The following is a 26,033-nucleotide window of genomic DNA, read 5'->3' as shown; positions in this document are numbered from 1 at the left end:
TCTTCCTCAAGATGGCGCCTGAGCATTGTGTCCTGTCAGTCGGCTTTTTGTCTCTGACATGCCAGGTCCTATCCTGTTTTCCTGCCTGTTTTCCAGTTCTGTGTCTGAACTGTGGTCTGTTTTTGTGAACACGCTTCTTGCCTGTTCTTTCGCCTTCTAGGGGCCGTATTCCTAGATCTGCCTGTCTGTGCCTTGCGATATCTGTTCCCGTCTGAACAGAGTCCTGTTTGTGTCCCTGCCTTGTGGTATCTGTTCCTGTCTGAACTGAGTCCTGTCTATTTCTCCTGTCTTGCAGTATCTGTTCCCGTGTCTGAACTGAGTCCTGTCTATGTCTCCTGCCTTGTGGTATCAGTTCCCGTGTCTGAACTGAGTCCTGTCTGTGTACTCTTGCCTGCTGCCTTTCCTGGAGGCTGTATTTCCAGGCCTGTCTGAACACGCTCCTAGCCTGTTCCTCCCGCCTTCTAGGGGCCGATTACCTAGATCCGTTCCTGTATCTTGTCTGTCCTGTCTGAACACGCTCCTTGCCTGTTCGTCCCGCCTCTCTGGGGGCCGTATTCCCAGACCCGCTCCTGTATCCCGCTGCAGTGTCGGTCTCTTCCGTACACTCAGTTCCAGTCTGAACTCTCTCCTATCCTTTACCTGTTTTGCCTCTGTCTGTTCCTTTCCTTTTTCTGCAGAGTCTGAACTCGTACCTAACTCCTGCTTGTTGTCTCTGTACTCCCGTTTGTGAGTTTGTGGTCCCCTCGCTACTTCACTGCAAGTACCCTGTGGGTATCTGGCTCTGCCTTTCCCTTCCTGTCTGTTCCGTGTGAACAGAGCCCTGTCCGTCCTGCTCTGACTCCTTGCTCACTGCTCCGGCAGTCCTGTCCTGCCCTGCTTCTGCCCGCTGCTCCGGCAGTCCTGTCCTGCCCTGCTTCTGCCCGCTGCTCCGGCAGTCCTGTCCTGCCCTGCTTCTGCCCGCTGCTCCGGCAGTCCTGTCCTGCCCTGCTTCTGCCCGCTGCTCCGGCAGTCCTGTCCTGCCCTGCTTCTGCCCGCTGCTCTGGCAGTCCTGTCCTGCCCTGCTTCTGCCCGCTGCTTCGGCAGTCCTGTCCTGTCCTGCCCTGCTTCTGCCCGCTGCTCCGGCAGTCCTGTCCTGTCCTGCCCTGCTTCTGCCCGCTGCTCCGGCAGTCCTGTCCTGTCCTGCCCTGCTTCTGCCCGCTGCTCCGGCAGTCCTGTCCTGTCCTGCCCTGCTTCTGCCCGCTGCTCCGGCAGTCCTGTCCTGTCCTGCCCTGCTTCTGCCCGCTGCTCCGGCAGTCCTGTCCTGTCCTGCCCTGCTTCTGCCCGCTGCTCCGGCAGTCCTGTCCTGTCCTGCCCTGCTTCTGCCCGCTGCTCCGGCAGTCCTGTCCTGTCCTGCCCTGCTTCTGCCCGCTGCTCCGGCAGTCCTGTCCTGTCCTGCCCTGCTTCTGCCCGCTGCTCCGGCAGTCCTGTCCTGTCCTGCCCTGCTTCTGCCCGCTGATCCGGCAGTCCTGTCCTGCCCTGCTTCTGCCCGCTGATCCGGCAGTCCTGTCCTGCCCTGCTTCTGCCCGCTGCTCCGGCAGTCCTGTCCTGCCCTGCTTGTGCTTGCTGCTCCTGCAGCCCCGTCCTGCTCTGTTCTTGCCCACCGCTTTGGGTGTTCCCTCTCTGCTGTGGTTGTCTACCGCATCTGCGGTTCTGTCACCCAGTCTGTACTGGGTCTTAACCTTTCTGTGCTCCAGCCCGTCCTTTCGGCCAGTACCTCCCTGCCTGCATACTCGCCTGTATCCACCCCTCTGCATACCTGCCGTGTTTGCTTACATCCACCAGTCTGTGCCAGCCTAACCTGCCTGTTCCAGTAATTCCAGTGTGGGTCAACCCCCGTGTCCGGAGTTTGACCTGGAGTAGCACCTGGTCCCTCTGCCCGGTTTCTCCCTGGTGCACTGGCGTCGTATGCCGTCGTGCCACCTTGGTCGGATCGGCCAGATACTTAGTCACGCCCCTCCAGGCACTCTCCGGTCCATGGTCCAGTGGAACCACAACACCCGCACACGCCAGTCAGTCCGGGCGTGTGCATAACAGCATGCTCAGGCCATGGTTCCCGTTGAGCCCCACGGCCTTCGCTCTCTGAGAAGTTTTCCAGCGAATACATGCATTAAAAATATATAAATAAAAGTTTTTTTTTTTCTCAGCTGAGTTCCAGGCGAATTACGCACCCGTCCAGATGGATCTATCTGCTCTCGTTCCTGCGGATCCGCCACGTTACTATGGGGATCCAAGACAAAGTCGTGCATTTGTGGAGCAATGCATGCTACACTTCAAGTTCTACCCTCTATGTTTTCCCACCGATCGGGTTAAGGTGGCATTCATTATGTCTTACCTGGCGGGTGATGCCTTGGAATGGATCAACCCCCTATATGAAACACGGGATCCGATCCTCCTGGACCTAATGGCCTTCCTGGTGGCCTTTCTAATGGTCTTCGATGATCCTAACCCGGAGGCTCCTGCTGAAGCTTCACCTCCCAATATCCCGGAGCAGCCCCGATGGGTAATGTGTGTGGGTAGCGCAATAGTCCTCCAGCCCAATGAGACTACTGCCCACCCAGAATCCTCACAGGGTGACTACGCTTTCCGGAATACTTCTCCCAACCTCAAGAGGCAGTCCAGACGTGCTAGACGTAGAGGCAAGCCGTCACGCCAGGGTCTGTCCTCCCTGAGACCTCCTGACCCCAACCTTGAAGTCCCTACTGAAGCTTCATCTCCCTGTATCCCGGAGAAGCCCCAATGGGTAATGTGTGTGGGTAGTGCTCCGGTTCTCCTGCCCGAAGAGACTTCTGCCCATCCAGACTCCACACAGGAGAACTTCCTGCACCCAGCATCAGATGCTTCACCCACTTTAACCGGTGTGCATGTCCAAGGATGCTCCAAAGCTGTGGTTACCTCAGAGTCTGTGCACCTCTACTACCTGGCGGAGGACCCCCTGTTGCCTCCTGAATCCTCCGGGATACCACTCGATGACAAATGGAGAGAGACTTCTCTACACTCGGTACTCGATACTTTGTCCGCTTCGTCCTGTGAGCCTGACAATGGGTACCCCAAAGTGGTAGTTACCCCCGAGTCTCTACACCCCTCCGACCAGGCGGAGGACCTCCAGTTGTCTCCAGAACCCTTCGGGGTGCTACCTGGTAGCGAAAGGACAGAGACTCTCCTATACTCTGTACCTGATACCTCGCTCGCTTCGTCCAGTGAGTCCAACCTAGTGTACTCCGAAGCAGAGGTTACTCCCGAGTCTCTACACCCCTCCGACCAGGCGGAGGACCTCCAGTTGTGTCCAGAACCCTTCGGGGTGCTACCTGGTAGCGAAAGGACAGAGACTCTCCTTTACTCTGTACCTGATACCTCGCTCGCTTCGTCCAGTGAGTCCAACCTAGTGTACTCCGAAGCAGAGGTTAATCCCGAGTCTCTACACCCCTCCGACCAGGCGGAGGACCTCCAGTTGTCTCCAGAACCCTTCGGGGTGCCACCTGGTGGTGAATGGACAGAGACTTTCCTATATCCTGGATCTGATACCTCGCTTGCTTCGTCCAGTGAGTCCGACCTTGTGTACTCTGAAGCAGATGTTTTCTCTGAGCCTCTGCACTCTTCTGACCCGGCGGAGGACCTCCAGTTGTTTCCTGAATTCTCCGGGGTACCACCAGATAACAAAGAGACAGTGACTTTTCCTCATTATGTACCTGATAACCCGTCTATTTCTTCCTGTGAGCTTGACAAGATGTACCTCGAAGCAGAGATTACCCCCAAGTCTCTGTCCCCCTCCAACCCGGTGAAGGACTTCCAGTCGTCTCCTGTACCCTCTGGGGTGCCACCTGAAAATATGTGGAGAGAGACTTCCTTGTGTGCTGTTCCTGGTACTCCACCCGTTTCGTCTGTTGCTAGGGATGGCTGGATAGGAGGTAGCATCCTAGCTAACCAGATGAAATCAATTTTTCCTGTGGACAGTGGAAGTGATCTCCTTGAAGTGAACGACTGGTCCTCGAATTCCCTGCGGAAGATTCTGGCAGGCCTGAAGAAGAGGGGGCGTAAGGGGGGGGGTACTGTAACATACCTGGCGGCGTCCTTGCATGGTGGTCCATCTCCCACTGTGCAAGAGCGCGCACTTGATCTCCAGTCCAGAATGTCTCTCTGGCTTCCCTCCTTGCTGTCTGTTTGTCTGTTTTGGCTGCATAGGGCGACACCCGCTGAACTTCCTGTTTCTTGTACCTGCTGTGGACACGCCCCTGTTGCACCTTCAGCCTATTGCTGTCCATCTTTGGGTATTTATACCACCTTCTTCCTCAAGATGGCGCCTGAGCATTGTGTCCTGTCAGTCGGCTTTTTGTCTCTGACATGCCAGGTCCTATCCTGTTTTCCTGCCTGTTTTCCAGTTCTGTGTCTGAACTGTGGTCTGTTTTTGTGAACACGCTTCTTGCCTGTTCTTTCGCCTTCTAGGGGCCGTATTCCTAGATCTGCCTGTCTGTGCCTTGCGATATCTGTTCCCGTCTGAACAGAGTCCTGTTTGTGTCCCTGCCTTGTGGTATCTGTTCCTGTCTGAACTGAGTCCTGTCTATTTCTCCTGTCTTGCAGTATCTGTTCCCGTGTCTGAACTGAGTCCTGTCTATGTCTCCTGCCTTGTGGTATCAGTTCCCGTGTCTGAACTGAGTCCTGTCTGTGTACTCTTGCCTGCTGCCTTTCCTGGAGGCTGTATTTCCAGGCCTGTCTGAACACGCTCCTAGCCTGTTCCTCCCGCCTTCTAGGGGCCGATTACCTAGATCCGTTCCTGTATCTTGTCTGTCCTGTCTGAACACGCTCCTTGCCTGTTCGTCCCGCCTCTCTGGGGGCCGTATTCCCAGACCCGCTCCTGTATCCCGCTGCAGTGTCGGTCTCTTCCGTACACTCAGTTCCAGTCTGAACTCTCTCCTATCCTTTACCTGTTTTGCCTCTGTCTGTTCCTTTCCTTTTTCTGCAGAGTCTGAACTCGTACCTAACTCCTGCTTGTTGTCTCTGTACTCCCGTTTGTGAGTTTGTGGTCCCCTCGCTACTTCACTGCAAGTACCCTGTGGGTATCTGGCTCTGCCTTTCCCTTCCTGTCTGTTCCGTGTGAACAGAGCCCTGTCCGTCCTGCTCTGACTCCTTGCTCACTGCTCCGGCAGTCCTGTCCTGCCCTGCTTCTGCCCGCTGCTCCGGCAGTCCTGTCCTGCCCTGCTTCTGCCCGCTGCTCCGGCAGTCCTGTCCTGCCCTGCTTCTGCCCGCTGCTCCGGCAGTCCTGTCCTGCCCTGCTTCTGCCCGCTGCTCCGGCAGTCCTGTCCTGCCCTGCTTCTGCCCGCTGCTCTGGCAGTCCTGTCCTGCCCTGCTTCTGCCCGCTGCTTCGGCAGTCCTGTCCTGTCCTGCCCTGCTTCTGCCCGCTGCTCCGGCAGTCCTGTCCTGTCCTGCCCTGCTTCTGCCCGCTGCTCCGGCAGTCCTGTCCTGTCCTGCCCTGCTTCTGCCCGCTGCTCCGGCAGTCCTGTCCTGTCCTGCCCTGCTTCTGCCCGCTGCTCCGGCAGTCCTGTCCTGTCCTGCCCTGCTTCTGCCCGCTGCTCCGGCAGTCCTGTCCTGTCCTGCCCTGCTTCTGCCCGCTGCTCCGGCAGTCCTGTCCTGTCCTGCCCTGCTTCTGCCCGCTGCTCCGGCAGTCCTGTCCTGTCCTGCCCTGCTTCTGCCCGCTGCTCCGGCAGTCCTGTCCTGTCCTGCCCTGCTTCTGCCCGCTGATCCGGCAGTCCTGTCCTGCCCTGCTTCTGCCCGCTGATCCGGCAGTCCTGTCCTGCCCTGCTTCTGCCCGCTGCTCCGGCAGTCCTGTCCTGCCCTGCTTGTGCTCGCTGCTCCTGCAGCCCCGTCCTGCTCTGTTCTTGCCCACCGCTTTGGGCGTTCCCTCTCTGCTGTGGTTGTCTACCGCATCTGCGGTTCTGTGACCCAGTCTGTACTGGGTCTTAACCTTTCTGTGCTCCAGCCCGTCCTTTCGGCCAGTACCTCCCTGCCTGCATACTCGCCTGTATTCACCCCTCTGCATACCTGCCGTGTTTGCTTACATCCACCAGTCTGTGCCAGCCTAACCTGCCTGTTCCAGTAATTCCAGTGTGGGTCAACCCCCGTGTCCGGAGTTTGACCTGGAGTAGCACCTGGTCCCTCTGCCCGGTTTCTCCCTGGTGCACTGGCGTCGTATGCCGTCGTGCCACCTTGGTCGGATCGGCCAGATACTTAGTCACGCCCCTCCAGGCACTCTCCGGTCCATGGTCCAGTGGAACCACAACACCCGCACACGCCAGTCAGTCCGGGCGTGTGCATAACAAAAATGAACAAAAAACATTGAATTCAATTCTTTCTGATTTTAGAAACTGCATTAAAGAAGGGGTGCACCGGTCCTGGAGATACTGCAATACCAGGTCAATGCGTGGAGTGGACAGAGCAAGCTCTTTTTCCATCTCCCTGTTCTAAAAATCCATTTAATATATGGTCCCCAGATAGGGGACGTATCAGATATTAAACTGATAAGAACAGATACTACACTTGATCTTAGCCAAAAGGCCGAGAAGCGATAACCAGAATTGGTTTCAAACTACGGAGCCACCCAAGGATCCTGAAAAGTCCATTTGTGGAGATGAGCTCCTGGACTCCCGTTAAGAAGACATGTTGTCAACCTCTAGATCCCTTACATGCCTGCACTTTTCGGCTTGCTGCTGCTGCAATCCACGCGTTTTAGATCTGCATAACTCCACCTCTTTAAACACAGCACCTTCACCCCCTGCTGTTCCCACCCGCCTCAACACCGTTGGAAGGGAGGAGAACCAATTAAGGCGGGGGGTGGGGTGGAACGAGCAGCTGTCTACCCTTAGCAGGAGGGCTCCTGATTACATACCTCTCCTGCTGCTGCTGCTGCTGGCTGTCCAGCAGCAGACTGAAGGTGGCTGCTGCTGTGCACAGGTATATAAAGGCTCAGAGCCTATTATGACACGCGCAGCCAGCGTTCCATTGCCACATTCCATCTACTGCAGGCAGGATACCTGGCTGGCTGAATGTCGCTGAGAAGCTCACAGAGACCGCCATAAGCAACAGTTTAACAGAATGCCACAGACTAATCAACCAAACTTTTTGGGTTGGGTTCTCTTTTATAGTCTGCAGGCATTAAATGAAAGAAGTCAGTGTTCCAGCAGAAGGAGACAACGTTTCAGAAAAGGCATTGTAGCAAACCAAAAAAGAAATTTTAAGCGCAGCAGAGTAACCAGCGCACATACCTGTTAGCTCAGGTGAGTTTAAAAGGCTGCTGTTGATAACAAGGGCATTTGCTAAATAGATGGTGTGTGTGCAACAATATACTGAAATGTCAATTATATTGTGCAGCTTATCTCACCACCTGTAGTTATTTAGGTGAAAGCTCCAAAATGCTTGCCTAATATGTCTGTTTATCCAAAAGGAAGTAAAAAGGGAGAGCTAGAAAGATAGCATTGCATCACATTACATGGCAATGCAATGCACAGTTGCTGAAGTTGAACCAAAATGAGCTTGTAATCTGGCTTCTGCAACTTTGAACATGAAAAATCCAATGAGGAGAAGAAAAGCAAAGCCAAAGAGTCCATCCCAAAATCCGACAAACAAGCAAAATGAACAAAAAACATTGAATTCAATTCTTTCTGATTTTAGAAACTGCATTAAAGAAGGGGTGCACCGGTCCTGGAGATACTGCAATACCAGGTCAATGCGTGGAGTGGACAGAGCAAGCTCTTTTTCCATCTCCCTGTTCTAAAAATCCATTTAATATATGGTCCCCAGATAGGGGACGTATCAGATATTAAACTGATAAGAACAGATACTACACTTGATCTTAGCCAAAAGGCCGAGAAGCGATAACCAGAATTGGTTTCAAACTACGGAGCCACCCAAGGATCCTGAAAAGTCCATTTGTGGAGATGAGCTCCTGGACTCCCGTTAAGAAGACATGTTGTCAACCTCTAGATCCCTTACATGCCTGCACTTTTCGGCTTGCTGCTGCTGCAATCCACGCGTTTTAGATCTGCATAACTCCACCTCTTTAAACACAGCACCTTCACCCCCTGCTGTTCCCACCCGCCTCAACACCGTTGGAAGGGAGGAGAACCAATTAAGGCGGGGGGTAGGGTGGAACGAGCAGCTGTCTACCCTTAGCAGGAGGGCTCCTGATTACATACCTCTCCTGCTGCTGCTGCTGCTGGCTGTCCAGCAGCAGACTGAAGGTGGCTGCTGCTGTGCACAGGTATATAAAGGCTCAGAGCCTATTATGACACGCGCAGCCAGCGTTCCATTGCCACATTCCATCTACTGCAGGCAGGATACCTGGCTGGCTGAATGTCGCTGAGAAGCTCACAGAGACCGCCATAAGCAACAGTTTAACAGAATGCCACAGACTAATCAACCAAACTTTTTGGGTTGGGTTCTCTTTTATAGTCTGCAGGCATTAAATGAAAGAAGTCAGTGTTCCAGCAGTAGGAGACAACGTTTCAGAAAAGGCATTGTAGCAAACCAAAAAAGAAATTTTAAGCGCAGCAGAGTAACCAGCGCACATACCTGTTAGCTCAGGTGAGTTTAAAAGGCTGCTGTTGATAACAAGGGCATTTGCTAAATAGATGGTGTGTGTGCAACAATATACTGAAAGGTCAATTATATTGTGCAGCTTATCTCACCACCTGTAGTTATTTAGGTGAAAGCTCCAAAATGCTTGCCTAATATGTCTGTTTATCCAAAAGGAAGTAAAAAGGGAGAGCTAGAAAGATAGCATTGCATCACATTACATGGCAATGCAATGCACAGTTGCTGAAGTTGAACCAAAATGAGCTTGTAATCTGGCTTCTGCAACTTTGAACATGAAAAATCCAATGAGGAGAAGAAAAGCAAAGCCAAAGAGTCCATCCCAAAATCCGACAAACAAGCAAAATGAACAAAAAACATTGAATTCAATTCTTTCTGATTTTAGAAACTGCATTAAAGAAGGGGTGCACCGGTCCTGGAGATACTGCAATACCAGGTCAATGCGTGGAGTGGACAGAGCAAGCTCTTTTTCCATCTCCCTGTTCTAAAAATCCATTTAATATATGGTCCCCAGATAGGGGACGTATCAGATATTAAACTGATAAGAACAGATACTACACTTGATCTTAGCCAAAAGGCCGAGAAGCGATAACCAGAATTGGTTTCAAACTACGGAGCCACCCAAGGATCCTGAAAAGTCCATTTGTGGAGATGAGCTCCTGGACTCCCGTTAAGAAGACATGTTGTCAACCTCTAGATCCCTTACATGCCTGCACTTTTCGGCTTGCTGCTGCTGCAATCCACGCGTTTTAGATCTGCATAACTCCACCTCTTTAAACACAGCACCTTCACCCCCTGCTGTTCCCACCCGCCTCAACACCGTTGGAAGGGAGGAGAACCAATTAAGGCGGGGGGTGGGGTGGAACGAGCAGCTGTCTACCCTTAGCAGGAGGGCTCCTGATTACATACCTCTCCTGCTGCTGCTGCTGCTGGCTGTCCAGCAGCAGACTGAAGGTGGCTGCTGCTGTGCACAGGTATATAAAGGCTCAGAGCCTATTATGACACGCGCAGCCAGCGTTCCATTGCCACATTCCATCTACTGCAGGCAGGATACCTGGCTGGCTGAATGTCGCTGAGAAGCTCACAGAGACCGCCATAAGCAACAGTTTAACAGAATGCCACAGACTAATCAACCAAACTTTTTGGGTTGGGTTCTCTTTTATAGTCTGCAGGCATTAAATGAAAGAAGTCAGTGTTCCAGCAGAAGGAGACAACGTTTCAGAAAAGGCATTGTAGCAAACCAAAAAAGAAATTTTAAGCGCAGCAGAGTAACCAGCGCACATACCTGTTAGCTCAGGTGAGTTTAAAAGGCTGCTGTTGATAACAAGGGCATTTGCTAAATAGATGGTGTGTGTGCAACAATATACTGAAAGGTCAATTATATTGTGCAGCTTATCTCACCACCTGTAGTTATTTAGGTGAAAGCTCCAAAATGCTTGCCTAATATGTCTGTTTATCCAAAAGGAAGTAAAAAGGGAGAGCTAGAAAGATAGCATTGCATCACATTACATGGCAATGCAATGCACAGTTGCTGAAGTTGAACCAAAATGAGCTTGTAATCTGGCTTCTGCAACTTTGAACATGAAAAATCCAATGAGGAGAAGAAAAGCAAAGCCAAAGAGTCCATCCCAAAATCCGACAAACAAGCAAAATGAACAAAAAACATTGAATTCAATTCTTTCTGATTTTAGAAACTGCATTAAAGAAGGGGTGCACCGGTCCTGGAGAAACTGCAATACCAGGTCAATGCGTGGAGTGGACAGAGCAAGCTCTTTTTCCATCTCCCTGTTCTAAAAATCCATTTAATATATGGTCCCCAGATAGGGGACGTATCAGATATTAAACTGATAAGAACAGATACTACACTTGATCTTAGCCAAAAGGCCGAGAAGCGATAACCAGAATTGGTTTCAAACTACGGAGCCACCCAAGGATCCTGAAAAGTCCATTTGTGGAGATGAGCTCCTGGACTCCCGTTAAGAAGACATGTTGTCAACCTCTAGATCCCTTACATGCCTGCACTTTTCGGCTTGCTGCTGCTGCAATCCACGCGTTTTAGATCTGCATAACTCCACCTCTTTAAACACAGCACCTTCACCCCCTGCTGTTCCCACCCGCCTCAACACCGTTGGAAGGGAGGAAAACCAATTAAGGCGGGGGGTGGGGTGGAACGAGCAACTGTCTACCCTTAGCAGGAGGGCTCCTGATTACATACCTCTCCTGCTGCTGCTGCTGCTGGCTGTCCAGCAGCAGACTGAAGGTGGCTGCTGCTGTGCACAGGTATATAAAGGCTCAGAGCCTATTATGACACGCGCAGCCAGCGTTCCATTGCCACATTCCATCTACTGCAGGCAGGATACCTGGCTGGCTGAATGTCGCTGAGAAGCTCACAGAGACCGCCATAAGCAACAGTTTAACAGAATGCCACAGACTAATCAACCAAACTTTTTGGGTTGGGTTCTCTTTTATAGTCTGCAGGCATTAAATGAAAGAAGTCAGTGTTCCAGCAGAAGGAGACAACGTTTCAGAAAAGGCATTGTAGCAAACCAAAAAAGAAATTTTAAGCGCAGCAGAGTAACCAGCGCACATACCTGTTAGCTCAGGTGAGTTTAAAAGGCTGCTGTTGATAACAAGGGCATTTGCTAAATAGATGGTGTGTGTGCAACAATATACTGAAAGGTCAATTATATTGTGCAGCTTATCTCACCACCTGTAGTTATTTAGGTGAAAGCTCCAAAATGCTTGCCTAATATGTCTGTTTATCCAAAAGGAAGTAAAAAGGGAGAGCTAGAAAGATAGCATTGCATCACATTACATGGCAATGCAATGCACAGTTGCTGAAGTTGAACCAAAATGAGCTTGTAATCTGGCTTCTGCAACTTTGAACATGAAAAATCCAATGAGGAGAAGAAAAGCAAAGCCAAAGAGTCCATCCCAAAATCCGACAAACAAGCAAAATGAACAAAAAACATTGAATTCAATTCTTTCTGATTTTAGAAACTGCATTAAAGAAGGGGTGCACCAGTCCTGGAGATAATGCAATACCAGGTCAATGCGTGGAGTGGACAGAGCAAGCTCTTTTTCCATCTCCCTGTTCTAAAAATCCATTTAATATATGGTCCCCAGATAGGGGACGTATCAGATATTAAACTGATAAGAACAGATACTACACTTGATCTTAGCCAAAAGGCCGAGAAGCGATAACCAGAATTGGTTTCAAACTACGGAGCCACCCAAGGATCCTGAAAAGTCCATTTGTGGAGATGAGCTCCTGGACTCCCGTTAAGAAGACATGTTGTCAACCTCTAGATCCCTTACATGCCTGCACTTTTCGGCTTGCTGCTGCTGCAATCCACGCGTTTTAGATCTGCATAACTCCACCTCTTTAAACACAGCACCTTCACCCCCTGCTGTTCCCACCCGCCTCAACACCGTTGGAAGGGAGGAGAACCAATTAAGGCGGGGGGTGGGGTGGAACGAGCAGCTGTCTACCCTTAGCAGGAGGGCTCCTGATTACATACCTCTCCTGCTGCTGCTGCTGCTGGCTGTCCAGCAGCAGACTGAAGGTGGCTGCTGCTGTGCACAGGTATATAAAGGCTCAGAGCCTATTATGACACGCGCAGCCAGCGTTCCATTGCCACATTCCATCTACTGCAGGCAGGATACCTGGCTGGCTGAATGTCGCTGAGAAGCTCACAGAGACCGCCATAAGCAACAGTTTAACAGAATGCCACAGACTAATCAACCAAACTTTTTGGGTTGGGTTCTCTTTTATAGTCTGCAGGCATTAAATGAAAGAAGTCAGTGTTCCAGCAGAAGGAGACAACGTTTCAGAAAAGGCATTGTAGCAAACCAAAAAAGAAATTTTAAGCGCATCAGAGTAACCAGCGCACATACCTGTTAGCTCAGGTGAGTTTAAAAGGCTGCTGTTGATAACAAGGGCATTTGCTAAATAGATGGTGTGTGTGCAACAATATACTGAAAGGTCAATTATATTGTGCAGCTTATCTCACCACCTGTAGTTATTTAGGTGAAAGCTCCAAAATGCTTGCCTAATATGTCTGTTTATCCAAAAGGAAGTAAAAAGGGAGAGCTAGAAAGATAGCATTGCATCACATTACATGGCAATGCAATGCACAGTTGCTGAAGTTGAACCAAAATGAGCTTGTAATCTGGCTTCTGCAACTTTGAACATGAAAAATCCAATGAGGAGAAGAAAAGCAAAGCCAAAGAGTCCATCCCAAAATCCGACAAACAAGCAAAATGAACAAAAAACATTGAATTCAATTCTTTCTGATTTTAGAAACTGCATTAAAGAAGGGGTGCACCGGTCCTGGAGATACTGCAATACCAGGTCAATGCGTGGAGTGGACAGAGCAAGCTCTTTTTCCATCTCCCTGTTCTAAAAATCCATTTAATATATGGTCCCCAGATAGGGGACGTATCAGATATTAAACTGATAAGAACAGATTTTTTGATTGAATATATCTTTTATTAGCACAAAAAATAAGTTAACAGACAGTGTACAGTGCCGCAGCCCAGTACACACAGAATTCTACATCATATTTACATAGCATGAGGATACGACGCACTAACTAGACACATCACACCCCTATGCTACACAAAACACTCAATCTGAAAGAAAAAGCATGTCAATCAATACAGTACGAAGAATCGTGATAAGAGATGGGGATTGGGAAAAAGGGGATGGGGAGGGGAAAATCACAGGCCCGAAGCTTTATTGAAAGACAAGACACATAAGGGGAGAGGGGGAGGAGGGGTTTAGTCCTCATCCTCGTCCTCCGGACCGTCCACGATGGAATAGTCTCTGAGCAGGCTGTGGATCAGCCTGCGGCAGTCCTGGATGGACATCCTCTCCCTCCTCAAGATGAGCCGGTTCCTGGCGACCCAAACGGCATCCTTGAAGCAGTTCATAAGGCGCCAAGCCTCCTGGATGGCTCCGACGGTATGAACCCCAGGGAAGAGTCCGTAAAGCACAGAATGGTGCGATAGGCTCGCCCTGGGGACAGAGTTCCTCAGGTCGTCCTCAAGGGCAGTCAACAGGCGCTGTGCAAATCCGCAGTCCCAAAAAGTGTGCAAAGATGTTTCCTCCACGAAGGGGCACCTTGGGCAGTACCGGGTCTTGCACAGGTTCCGGGCATGCATGAATGACCGGACGGGCAGTCCGCCCTGAATCGCCATCCACGACAAGTCCTTGTGCCCGTTGGTCAGCCTGTCAGACGACACATTTGTCCACACAGTCTCCAGCGTGTCCTGGTGAAGTCCTGTGATGTTCTCCACGTCATCCTTGGCTCTGATGAGCTTGTGGATAGTTTTGGGCTTCCACAAGTCGGGCTTGAGTCCCTCCAGTTGATGTTCCCCCACAAATCGAACGACGTCTCCGTAGAACCATGGCGTCGTCCAGTTGTAGGGGAAGGAGCTGTCCCACTTGTCCCAGCCGAGTCGCCTCCAAAGAGGAAGCAGGAAGAAGCGAGACATGGACCTGCCCGCGGAGCCATTCTTGACTTGCAAAGTCCGGCGGACACAATCACACACAAAAGAGGATCGCAGGAGGGTGGGGATATCTGGAACGCCCTTCCCACCCTTGCGAGGCTCCTTGTACATGACGGCCCGCCTGACTCTGTCCATCTTGGATCCCCAGACAAAGTGAAACACTGTCCTGGTAATGGCCCTGCACACAGTGACGTGTGGGGGCCAGGCCTGCGCCGTGTACTGCAAGACGGGCAGGACCTCATTACGCAGGACGAGTGCCTTACCCTCACAAGTGAGGTGTCTGAGTCTCCAGAGTCCGATCCGTTGCTTCACTTTGGCCAAGCGTTCTTGCCAGGACTTGAGGGCCGCTCCTTCCTTCCCGAACCAGACTCCCAGCACCTTGAGGAAATCCGGTTGAATGTTGAAGGGGAAGAGGGCGGAGGAGGCCGGCTGCCAATCCCCGAAGAGCATGGCTTCCGACTTCCTGCAGTTGACTTTGGCCCCTGAAGCCCGGCCGAACCTCTCACACGTCTGGACGAGGGCGTCGACTGAACCACGATCAGCGCAGAAGACGGTGACGTCGTCCATGTAGAGCGAGCACTTGACCTCGTGTCGTCCCGGACCCGGTGCGGTGATCCCTCTGATCTCTCCATTCTGCCGGATAGCCTCTGCGAAGAGTTCTATAACACAAACAAAAAGAAGAGGTGATAGAGGGCAGCCTTGTCTGACCCCAGAGAGGACAGGGAAGGGGTCAGTCTTCCAGCCGTTCACCAACACCGAGCTGTGGATATCAAAATACATCAGACGGACATACGAACAAAACATGTTACCCAAACCTAACCGGTGCAGAGCTCGGCCCATGAACTCGTGGGAAACCCGGTCGAAGGCCTTCTCCTGATCCAAGGAGACCAGGGCCGCGTGTGCGCGGCGGACCTTGATGTACTCGACCGTGTCCCGCACGAGAGCGAGGCTGTCTGCGATGCGACGTCCAGGGATGCCGCAGGTCTGGTCCGGGTGGATGATCCGTCTGATGACCGTCTTAAGTCGTGTCGCCATCGTCTTGGCCAGGATCTTGTAGTCCACGTTGAGCAGAGTGATGGGACGCCAATTCCTCAGGTCGCACCTCTCTCCCTTCCGCTTGTACAGGATCGTGACCATTCCTTCCCTCAAAGATGGAGGCATTCTACCCTCCACCACCATCTCCTCGTACAGGTCCAACAGGTCCGGACAGATGAGGTCTCCCAGCGCTACATAGAGCTCCGCTGGAAGACCATCACTGCCCGGGGTCCTGCCGGTCCTAAAGGATTTAGCGGCAGAGAGCAATTCGCCCACCATCAGAGGTTTGTCCAAGGCTGCCGTGCCTGCAGGATCAAGATGGTTAGTGATACCTGACAGGAACTTATCAGCAGCGTCGGGGTCGGTAGTCTTGTGGGAGTAGAGTTTGCTGTAGAAGTCGCTGACGACCCTCATCACGTCCTCCTTCCCACGTCGCATGTTTCCGCTCTCGTCTCGCAGCTCGTTCAGGGGCGTGTGACCGGCATGAAGTTTCCTGAAAAAGAATGAGTTACATTTCTCACCCTTCTCCAGATTCTCCACTTTGGAACGGAAGACGATTCGCTTGGACTCCTCCTCAAAGTGCCTTTTCAGGCTCTTCTTGGTCTCCTCCAGCTCCTCCCTCACGTCCCACGTCCCAGCCGCAGTGAAGAAGGTCCTGCAGCGACCGCAGCTCGCGCTGCAGCCCTCTGAAGTCCCTCCTCTTCTCACACGCCTGTTGTCGACCCTTGGCCTGAAAGAAACAGCGAAACTCAAGTTTAACATATTCCCACCAATCAGAGACTGTTTGGAAGCTACCCTTGTAGGACTGCCACATTGCGTAGGCTGCTCTCAGCTCCTCCACGACTTCATCCTGAGCCAGCAGAGCACAATTCAGCTTCCAGGAGCCGGGGCCGGACGGAAAACCGTCGCCGAGGACACCTTGTAAGTGAATGGCTCTGTGGTCGGAGAAGAAGCAGGGGACCATCGAGCGCCTACTCTGCCTGACTGCCCGAGAGGTGAACACAAAGTCAATCCTGGAGCGGAGTGAGCCATCGGGTCGGCTCCACGAATAGTTCGTGGAGCCTCTCCCCATGGAGCCCACCACGTCCTGAAGAGAGGCCTCGGTTACCATCTCGATGAGCAGCTTGGACGTGATGTCCAACTTGGCAGATGTGCCAGAACTACGACCATCCTCCTCGATGGGGCAGTTGAAATCCCCGGCCATCACTAAGGTCCTGGTGGTGGCAAGCTGAAGCCGCAGGGTCTGGAAAAGCTCCAAACGCTCATTCTTCAGTGGGGACGCATACACGTTGATGAACCTGACAGGTTCTCCTGCCCAGTTGCCATCTACAACAAGAGCCCTGCCGCAGATGAGCTCCTGGACGGACTCAAGCGTGAATGCGCCCCCCCTGATCAGAATTGCGACCCCCGCAGACTTGCAGTCACCCCCACCGGACCAGTAGGATGGACCGTGGGACCACTCCCTGGCCAGATGTTTGAAGGACCTAGAGGAGGGAAGGGAACATTCCTGCAACATATAAACATCACACAACTGGGAAGTAAGGAAGGCATAAATAGTCTGACGTCTGAACTTGTCCTTGATGCTCCTGACATTAATGGAAAATAAGTTAATATTAGCCATCATGTAGGGAAAAAAGAAAAAGTTAGCGCAGGCAATACACCTTAGTTACCACTCCGGTCGGGTGGTCCCTCGTCGGTGTTGACTGCTGGTGACGGGATCACCAGCAGGCCCTCTTCCTCCATCTGGTCAAGCAGCGCGGCCTCGATCTCGGCGACCACCAGTTCCTCCTCTTCTGGCTCGGCCACCAGGGTCTCAACCATGTGCTCCATCTCTTCTGGCTCAGGGAGGGTATCCTCCTTTTCGCCTACGAAATCCAGAATCTTCTTTTTGGAGGATTCAGTAGCAGGGCTGTCCTCCACTTTCCTCTTTCCCCGGGTTGGAACTGGGGAGACAAGAAGGGGAAAATCCTCCTCGGAATAGATAGCGGCGGGTGGAGGAAAGGTTAATTCCACCGCTACCATGGTCTGGGGAGGGAGAGTGGCTGCCGGGGCAGGGGAAAGGACACCTGCTGAGGAGTAGGGGAAGGAGGAAGAGGAAGTGGAATCCTCAGCAGGGGTGGCCGGGGTGGGGGGGGATTGGACGGGGGTGGCAGGGGGAGGGATCGAGAGAGGGGTGACAGAACTCTTACCCTCCTTTGACTTTTTCTTCTGCTTCGGAGCTGTTGGGACCGTTGCTGGGGCTTTGGCCACCGACTCCTTGACCGCTTTGGCCTTGGTCATCTCGGCCTTGGCCGCTGGGGCCTTGGTTGTCGCGTCCTTGACCTTCACAGGCCTGGTCGTCGGGGCCTTGTCCTCCGGAGCTGGGGTCGTCCCAACCACCGATGCCCAGGATCTCTCACGCTTGGGGCAATCCTTGTATAGATGAGCCGCCAGCCCACACAGGTTGCAGGACGTCTTCTTCGGGCAGTCCTTCGAGCTGTGTCCCGTCACTCGACAAATCCTGCAGGCATCCTCCTTGCAGTCCTTCATCTCGTGGCCGTTCTTGCCGCATCTCCTGCAGTTCCGCGGCATGTCCGGGTAATAGATGAGGCCGTAGGAGTTGCCCAGGGAGAATGTCGGGGGCAGGTGCCGAAGTCCGTCTGAGTACGCCAGGTCCCTGTGAAGTCTAACGGTCACCGACCACTTACCTGTCCAGAAGCCGAGTCCATTCAGGATGTGAGAGGGTTCCTTCACAACCAAACAGAAGCGTCTCAGGAAGGTACAGATGTCTTGGCCTGGGGTGTGCGGGTTGCGCATGGAGACCGTGATCCTCCTTTCGTCCCTCTGGATAGGGCAGCTACCTGTAAAGGCAGAGGAAGAATTATCCGGTCCTTTTGCGCTTACCATTTCCCAGAACCTCCTGCAGGTGTTCACAGTGGCAAAGGTGACGAAGAAGATCCCCGTCAAGAAGGTCTGGATGCTGAGGGTGTCCGACCTGGAGAAGCCTCGATCCAGCAGCATCTTCTGGCAGAACACGTCCGAGGACATGTCCGGCACCCTCCCATCCACTTCCTTCAGCTTCAGGGCCACCGTCTGCCGCATCCATGGCTCCAGGGCTGGAGCTTCGTGGTGGGGCTTCTGGGGTCCCTTCTGCTGGCCAGTCGTGGAGGCAGAGTCCTTGGGGTCAGAATCGGCTCCTGGCTGGGCCCTCCTGGCTGTCCCCTGCTCCAGGCTCTTCTTTTCAGCCTTCCTCGCAGCGCTTGCCATGGCTTTCCTCCTGCAGTTACTTCTTGGAGCTGGAGCTGGAACTCTTCCCGGAATGGGTGGAGCTATGCAGATTCTTCTCCCGTCGTGTTCTGGACAAATTCCCCGAAAGGTCTTTGTCTCGATGATTTTCTTCCTCGAAGATTCCACAGGACAGCCCGATTCTTCTCCGAGTCTTCGTCTTCTTCTGGATTCTTTAGAGCTTCTTCCTCCCACCGATATCCGCCTTCCTTCTCCGATGTCAGCTGGGCTCCGAAGCTCCTCTCCTTCCGAGTTCGATCGCTCTCGTCAAGTGTAGATCGTAGCTCTTGTGTTCTTAAAAGAACAGATACTACACTTGATCTTAGCCAAAAGGCCGAGAAGCGATAACCAGAATTGGTTTCAAACTACGGAGCCACCCAAGGATCCTGAAAAGTCCATTTGTGGAGATGAGCTCCTGGACTCCCGTTAAGAAGACATGTTGTCAACCTCTAGATCCCTTACATGCCTGCACTTTTCGGCTTGCTGCTGCTGCAATCCACGCGTTTTAGATCTGCATAACTCCACCTCTTTAAACACAGCACCTTCACCCCCTGCTGTTCCCACCCGCCTCAACACCGTTGGAAGGGAGGAGAACCAATTAAGGCGGGGGGTGGGGTGGAACGAGCAGCTGTCTACCCTTAGCAGGAGGGCTCCTGATTACATACCTCTCCTGCTGCTGCTGCTGCTGGCTGTCCAGCAGCAGACTGAAGGTGGCTGCTGCTGTGCACAGGTATATAAAGGCTCAGAGCCTATTATGACACGCGCAGCCAGCGTTCCATTGCCACATTCCATCTACTGCAGGCAGGATACCTGGCTGGCTGAATGTCGCTGAGAAGCTCACAGAGACCGCCATAAGCAACAGTTTAACAGAATGCCACAGACTAATCAACCAAACTTTTTGGGTTGGGTTCTCTTTTATAGTCTGCAGGCATTAAATGAAAGAAGTCAGTGTTCCAGCAGAAGGAGACAACGTTTCAGAAAAGGCATTGTAGCAAACCAAAAAAGAAATTTTAAGCGCAGCAGAGTAACCAGCGCACATACCTGTTAGCTCAGGTGAGTTTAAAAGGCTGCTGTTGATAACAAGGGCATTTGCTAAATAGATGGTGTGTGTGCAACAATATACTGAAAGGTCAATTATATTGTGCAGCTTATCTCACCACCTGTAGTTATTTAGGTGAAAGCTCCAAAATGCTTGCCTAATATGTCTGTTTATCCAAAAGGAAGTAAAAAGGGAGAGCTAGAAAGATAGCATTGCATCACATTACATGGCAATGCAATGCACAGTTGCTGAAGTTGAACCAAAATGAGCTTGTAATCTGGCTTCTGCAACTTTGAACATGAAAAATCCAATGAGGAGAAGAAAAGCAAAGCCAAAGAGTCCATCCCAAAATCCGACAAACAAGCAAAATGAACAAAAAACATTGAATTCAATTCTTTCTGATTTTAGAAACTGCATTAAAGAAGGGGTGCACCGGTCCTGGAGATACTGCAATACCAGGTCAATGCGTGGAGTGGACAGAGCAAGCTCTTTTTCCATCTCCCTGTTCTAAAAATCCATTTAATATATGGTCCCCAGATAGGGGACGTATCAGATATTAAACTGATAAGAACAGATACTACACTTGATCTTAGCCAAAAGGCCGAGAAGCGATAACCAGAATTGGTTTCAAACTACGGAGCCACCCAAGGATCCTGAAAAGTCCATTTGTGGAGATGAGCTCCTGGACTCCCGTTAAGAAGACATGTTGTCAACCTCTAGATCCCTTACATGCCTGCACTTTTCGGCTTGCTGCTGCTGCAATCCACGCGTTTTAGATCTGCATAACTCCACCTCTTTAAACACAGCACCTTCACCCCCTGCTGTTCCCACCCGCCTCAACACCGTTGGAAGGGAGGAGAACCAATTAAGGCGGGGGGTGGGGTGGAACGAGCAGCTGTCTACCCTTAGCAGGAGGGCTCCTGATTACATACCTCTCCTGCTGCTGCTGCTGCTGGCTGTCCAGCAGCAGACTGAAGGTGGCTGCTGCTGTGCACAGGTATATAAAGGCTCAGAGCCTATTATGACACGCGCAGCCAGCGTTCCATTGCCACATTCCATCTACTGCAGGCAGGATACCTGGCTGGCTGAATGTCGCTGAGAAGCTCACAGAGACCGCCATAAGCAACAGTTTAACAGAATGCCACAGACTAATCAACCAAACTTTTTGGGTTGGGTTCTCTTTTATAGTCTGCAGGCATTAAATGAAAGAAGTCAGTGTTCCAGCAGAAGGAGACAACGTTTCAGAAAAGGCATTGTAGCAAACCAAAAAAGAAATTTTAAGCGCAGCAGAGTAACCAGCGCACATACCTGTTAGCTCAGGTGAGTTTAAAAGGCTGCTGTTGATAACAAGGGCATTTGCTAAATAGATGGTGTGTGTGCAACAATATACTGAAAGGTCAATTATATTGTGCAGCTTATCTCACCACCTGTAGTTATTTAGGTGAAAGCTCCAAAATGCTTGCCTAATATGTCTGTTTATCCAAAAAGAAGTAAAAAGGGAGAGCTAGAAAGATAGCATTCCATCACATTACATGGCAATGCAATGCACAGTTGCTGAAGTTGAACCAAAATGAGCTTGTAATCTGGCTTCTGCAACTTTGAACATGAAAAATCCAATGAGGAGAAGAAAAGCAAAGCCAAAGAGTCCATCCCAAAATCCGACAAACAAGCAAAATGAACAAAAAACATTGAATTCAATTCTTTCTGATTTCAGAAACTGCATTAAAGAAGGGGTGCACCGGTCCTGGAGATACTGCAATACCAGGTCAATGCGTGGAGTGGACAGAGCAAGCTCTTTTTCCATCTCCCTGTTCTAAAAATCCATTTAATATATGGTCCCCAGATAGGGGACGTATCAGATATTAAACTGATAAGAACAGATACTACACTTGATCTTAGCCAAAAGGCCGAGAAGCGATAACCAGAATTGGTTTCAAACTACGGAGCCACCCAAGGATCCTGAAAAGTCCATTTGTGGAGATGAGCTCCTGGACTCCCGTTAAGAAGACATGTTGTCAACCTCTAGATCCCTTACATGCCTGCACTTTTCGGCTTGCTGCTGCTGCAATCCACGCGTTTTAGATCTGCATAACTCCACCTCTTTAAACACAGCACCTTCACCCCCTGCTGTTCCCACCCGCCTCAACACCGTTGGAAGGGAGGAGAACCAATTAAGGCGGGGGGTGGGGTGGAACGAGCAGCTGTCTACCCTTAGCAGGAGGGCTCCTGATTACATACCTCTCCTGCTGCTGCTGCTGCTGGCTGTCCAGCAGCAGACTGAAGGTGGCTGCTGCTGTGCACAGGTATATAAAGGCTCAGAGCCTATTATGACACGCGCAGCCAGCGTTCCATTGCCACATTCCATCTACTGCAGGCAGGATACCTGGCTGGCTGAATGTCGCTGAGAAGCTCACAGAGACCGCCATAAGCAACAGTTTAACAGAATGCCACAGACTAATCAACCAAACTTTTTGGGTTGGGTTCTCTTTTATAGTCTGCAGGCATTAAATGAAAGAAGTCAGTGTTCCAGCAGAAGGAGACAACGTTTCAGAAAAGGCATTGTAGCAAACCAAAAAAGAAATTTTAAGCGCAGCAGAGTAACCAGCGCACATACCTGTTAGCTCAGGTGAGTTTAAAAGGCTGCTGTTGATAACAAGGGCATTTGCTAAATAGATGGTGTGTGTGCAACAATATACTGAAAGGTCAATTATATTGTGCAGCTTATCTCACCACCTGTAGTTATTTAGGTGAAAGCTCCAAAATGCTTGCCTAATATGTCTGTTTATCCAAAAGGAAGTAAAAAGGGAGAGCTAGAAAGATAGCATTGCATCACATTACATGGCAATGCAATGCACAGTTGCTGAAGTTGAACCAAAATGAGCTTGTAATCTGGCTTCTGCAACTTTGAACATGAAAAATCCAATGAGGAGAAGAAAAGCAAAGCCAAAGAGTCCATCCCAAAATCCGACAAACAAGCAAAATGAACAAAAAACATTGAATTCAATTCTTTCTGATTTTAGAAACTGCATTAAAGAAGGGGTGCACCGGTCCTGGAGATACTGCAATACCAGGTCAATGCGTGGAGTGGACAGAGCAAGCTCTTTTTCCATCTCCCTGTTCTAAAAATCCATTTAATATATGGTCCCCAGATAGGGGACGTATCAGATATTAAACTGATAAGAACAGATACTACACTTGATCTTAGCCAAAAGGCCGAGAAGCGATAACCAGAATTGGTTTCAAACTACGGAGCCACCCAAAGATCCTGAAAAGTCCATTTGTGGAGATGAGCTCCTGGACTCCCGTTAAGAAGACATGTTGTCAACCTCTAGATCCCTTACATGCCTGCACTTTTCGGCTTGCTGCTGCTGCAATCCACACGTTTTAGATCTGCATAACTCCACCTCTTTAAACACAGCACCTTCACCCCCTGCTGTTCCCACCCGCCTCAACACCGTTGGAAGGGAGGAGAACCAATTAAGGCGGGGGGTGGGGTGGAACGAGCAGCTGTCTACCCTTAGCAGGAGGGCTCCTGATTACATACCTCTCCTGCTGCTGCTGCTGCTGGCTGTCCAGCAGCAGACTGAAGGTGGCTGCTGCTGTGCACAGGTATATAAAGGCTCAGAGCCTATTATGACACGCGCAGCCAGCGTTCCATTGCCACATTCCATCTACTGCAGGCAGGATACCTGGCTGGCTGAATGTCGCTGAGAAGCTCACAGAGACCGCCATAAGCAACAGTTTAACAGAATGCCACAGACTAATCAACCAAACTTTTTGGGTTGGGTTCTCTTTTATAGTCTGCAGGCATTAAATGAAAGAAGTCAGTGTTCCAGCAGAAGGAGACAACGTTTCAGAAAAGGCATTGTAGCAAACCAAAAAAGAAATTTTAAGCGCAGCAGAGTAACCAGCGCACATACCTGTTAGCTCAGGTGAGTTTAAAAGGCTGCTGTTGATAACAAGGGCATTTGCTAAATAGATGGTGTGTGTGCAACAATATACTGAAAGGTCAATTATATTGTGCAGCTTATCTCACCACCTGTAGTTATTTAGGTGAAAGCTCCAAAATGCTTGCCTAATATGTCTGTTTATCCAAAAGGAAGTAAAAAGGGAGAGCTAGAAAGATAGCATTGCATCACATTACATGGCAATGCAATGCACAGTTGCTGAAGTTGAACCAAAATGAGCTTGTAATCTGGCTTCTGCAACTTTGAACATGAAAAATCCAATGAGGAGAAGAAAAGCAAAGCCAAAGAGTCCATCCCAAAATCCGACAAACAAGCAAAATGAACAAAAAACATTGAATTTAATTCTTTCTGATTTTAGAAACTGCATTAAAGAAGGGGTGCACCGGTCCTGGAGATACTGCAATACCAGGTCAATGCGTGGAGTGGACAGAGCAAGCTCTTTTTCCATCTCCCTGTTCTAAAAATCCATTTAATATATGGTCCCCAGATAGGGGACGTATCAGATATTAAACTGATAAGAACAGATACTACACTTGATCTTAGCCAAAAGGCCGAGAAGCGATAACCAGAATTGGTTTCAAACTACGGAGCCACCCAAGGATCCTGAAAAGTCCATTTGTGGAGATGAGCTCCTGGACTCCCGTTAAGAAGACATGTTGTCAACCTCTAGATCCCTTACATGCCTGCACTTTTCGGCTTGCTGCTGCTGCAATCCACGCGTTTTAGATCTGCATAACTCCACCTCTTTAAACACAGCACCTTCACCCCCTGCTGTTCCCACCCGCCTCAACACCGTTGGAAGGGAGGAGAACCAATTAAGGCGGGGGGTGGGGTGGAACGAGCAGCTGTCTACCCTTAGCAGGAGGGCTCCTGATTACATACCTCTCCTGCTGCTGCTGCTGCTGGCTGTCCAGCAGCAGACTGAAGGTGGCTGCTGCTGTGCACAGGTATATAAAGGCTCAGAGCCTATTATGACACGCGCAGCCAGCGTTCCATTGCCACATTCCATCTACTGCAGGCAGGATACCTGGCTGGCTGAATGTCGCTGAGAAGCTCACAGAGACCGCCATAAGCAACAGTTTAACAGAATGCCACAGACTAATCAACCAAACTTTTTGGGTTGGGTTCTCTTTTATAGTCTGCAGGCATTAAATGAAAGAAGTCAGTGTTCCAGCAGAGGGAGACAACGTTTCAGAAAAGGCATTGTAGCAAACCAAAAAAGAAATTTTAAGCGCAGCAGAGTAACCAGCGCACATACCTGTTAGCTCAGGTGAGTTTAAAAGGCTGCTGTTGATAACAAGGGCATTTGCTAAATAGATGGTGTGTGTGCAACAATATACTGAAAGGTCAATTATATTGTGCAGCTTATCTCACCACCTGTAGTTATTTAGGTGAAAGCTCCAAAATGCTTGCCTAATATGTCTGTTTATCCAAAAGGAAGTAAAAAGGGAGAGCTAGAAAGATAGCATTGCATCACATTACATGGCAATGCAATGCACAGTTGCTGAAGTTGAACCAAAATGAGCTTGTAATCTGGCTTCTGCAACTTTGAACATGAAAAATCCAATGAGGAGAAGAAAAGCAAAGCCAAAGAGTCCATCCCAAAATCCGACAAACAAGCAAAATGAACAAAAAACATTGAATTCAATTCTTTCTGATTTTAGAAACTGCATTAAAGAAGGGGTGCACCGGTCCTGGAGATACTGCAATACCAGGTCAATGCGTGGAGTGGACAGAGCAAGCTCTTTTTCCATCTCCCTGTTCTAAAAATCCATTTAATATATGGTCCCCAGATAGGGGACGTATCAGATATTAAACTGATAAGAACAGATACTACACTTGATCTTAGCCAAAAGGCCGAGAAGCGATAACCAGAATTGGTTTCAAACTACGGAGCCACCCAAGGATCCTGAAAAGTCCATTTGTGGAGATGAGCTCCTGGACTCCCGTTAAGAAGACATGTTGTCAACCTCTAGATCCCTTACATGCCTGCACTTTTCGGCTTGCTGCTGCTGCAATCCACGCGTTTTAGATCTGCATAACTCCACCTCTTTAAACACAGCACCTTCACCCCCTGCTGTTCCCACCCGCCTCAACACCGTTGGAAGGGAGGAGAACCAATTAAGGCGGGGGGTGGGGTGGAACGAGCAGCTGTCTACCCTTAGCAGGAGGGCTCCTGATTACATACCTCTCCTGCTGCTGCTGCTGCTGCTGGCTGTCCAGCAGCAGACTGAAGGTGGCTGCTGCTGTGCACAGGTATATAAAGGCTCAGAGCCTATTATGACACGCGCAGCCAGCGTTCCATTGCCACATTCCATCTACTGCAGGCAGGATACCTGGCTGGCTGAATGTCGCTGAGAAGCTCACAGAGACCGCCATAAGCAACAGTTTAACAGAATGCCACAGACTAATCAACCAAACTTTTTGGGTTGGGTTCTCTTTTATAGTCTGCAGGCATTAAATGAAAGAAGTCAGTGTTCCAGCAGAAGGAGACAACGTTTCAGAAAAGGCATTGTAGCAAACCAAAAAAGAAATTTTAAGCGCAGCAGAGTAACCAGCGCACATACCTGTTAGCTCAGGTGAGTTTAAAAGGC

The 26,033-nt window shown here is 50.5% G+C and overlaps 11 non-coding genes and 1 pseudogene across 11 annotated transcripts; all 12 read right to left on the bottom strand.

Annotated features, from left to right (window-relative positions):
• Positions 1–6,406: 6,406 nt before the first annotated feature.
• LOC141208054 (U2 spliceosomal RNA) lies at positions 6,407–6,597 on the bottom strand. Its single transcript, XR_012278324.1, has one exon. It is a non-coding gene; the product is annotated as a U2 spliceosomal RNA (small nuclear RNA).
• A 1,115-nt stretch (positions 6,598–7,712) lies between these two features.
• LOC141208053 (U2 spliceosomal RNA) lies at positions 7,713–7,903 on the bottom strand. The gene has a single exon (XR_012278323.1). It is a non-coding gene; the product is annotated as a U2 spliceosomal RNA (small nuclear RNA).
• A 1,115-nt stretch (positions 7,904–9,018) lies between these two features.
• On the bottom strand, positions 9,019–9,209 carry LOC141208052 (U2 spliceosomal RNA). The gene has a single exon (XR_012278322.1). It is a non-coding gene; the product is annotated as a U2 spliceosomal RNA (small nuclear RNA).
• A 1,115-nt stretch (positions 9,210–10,324) lies between these two features.
• Positions 10,325–10,515, bottom strand: LOC141208092 (U2 spliceosomal RNA). Its single transcript, XR_012278360.1, has one exon. It is a non-coding gene; the product is annotated as a U2 spliceosomal RNA (small nuclear RNA).
• Positions 10,516–11,630: 1,115 nt separating this feature from the next.
• Positions 11,631–11,821, bottom strand: LOC141208096 (U2 spliceosomal RNA). Its single transcript, XR_012278364.1, has one exon. It is a non-coding gene; the product is annotated as a U2 spliceosomal RNA (small nuclear RNA).
• Positions 11,822–12,936: 1,115 nt separating this feature from the next.
• Positions 12,937–13,129, bottom strand: LOC141208148 (U2 spliceosomal RNA). Its single transcript, XR_012278414.1, has one exon. It is a non-coding gene; the product is annotated as a U2 spliceosomal RNA (small nuclear RNA).
• Positions 13,130–18,700: 5,571 nt separating this feature from the next.
• LOC141208195 (U2 spliceosomal RNA) lies at positions 18,701–18,778 on the bottom strand (annotated as a pseudogene).
• Positions 18,779–19,893: 1,115 nt separating this feature from the next.
• Positions 19,894–20,084, bottom strand: LOC141208051 (U2 spliceosomal RNA). The gene has a single exon (XR_012278321.1). It is a non-coding gene; the product is annotated as a U2 spliceosomal RNA (small nuclear RNA).
• A 1,115-nt stretch (positions 20,085–21,199) lies between these two features.
• LOC141208050 (U2 spliceosomal RNA) lies at positions 21,200–21,390 on the bottom strand. Its single transcript, XR_012278320.1, has one exon. It is a non-coding gene; the product is annotated as a U2 spliceosomal RNA (small nuclear RNA).
• A 1,115-nt stretch (positions 21,391–22,505) lies between these two features.
• Positions 22,506–22,696, bottom strand: LOC141208049 (U2 spliceosomal RNA). Its single transcript, XR_012278319.1, has one exon. It is a non-coding gene; the product is annotated as a U2 spliceosomal RNA (small nuclear RNA).
• A 1,115-nt stretch (positions 22,697–23,811) lies between these two features.
• LOC141208048 (U2 spliceosomal RNA) lies at positions 23,812–24,002 on the bottom strand. The gene has a single exon (XR_012278318.1). It is a non-coding gene; the product is annotated as a U2 spliceosomal RNA (small nuclear RNA).
• Positions 24,003–25,117: 1,115 nt separating this feature from the next.
• Positions 25,118–25,308, bottom strand: LOC141208046 (U2 spliceosomal RNA). Its single transcript, XR_012278316.1, has one exon. It is a non-coding gene; the product is annotated as a U2 spliceosomal RNA (small nuclear RNA).
• Between the last annotated feature and the right edge of the window lie 725 nt (positions 25,309–26,033).

The sequence above is a fragment of the Phyllobates terribilis genome, unplaced genomic scaffold (genome assembly GCF_046119375.1).
Source record: "Phyllobates terribilis strain yellow unplaced genomic scaffold, ASM4611937v1 Scaffold_168__1_contigs__length_4147262, whole genome shotgun sequence".
NCBI classification, from domain to species: Eukaryota; Metazoa; Chordata; class Amphibia; order Anura; family Dendrobatidae; genus Phyllobates; species Phyllobates terribilis.
Note: the sequence above shows the minus strand (reverse complement) of the source record. Positions and strands in the feature narration are given on the sequence as shown.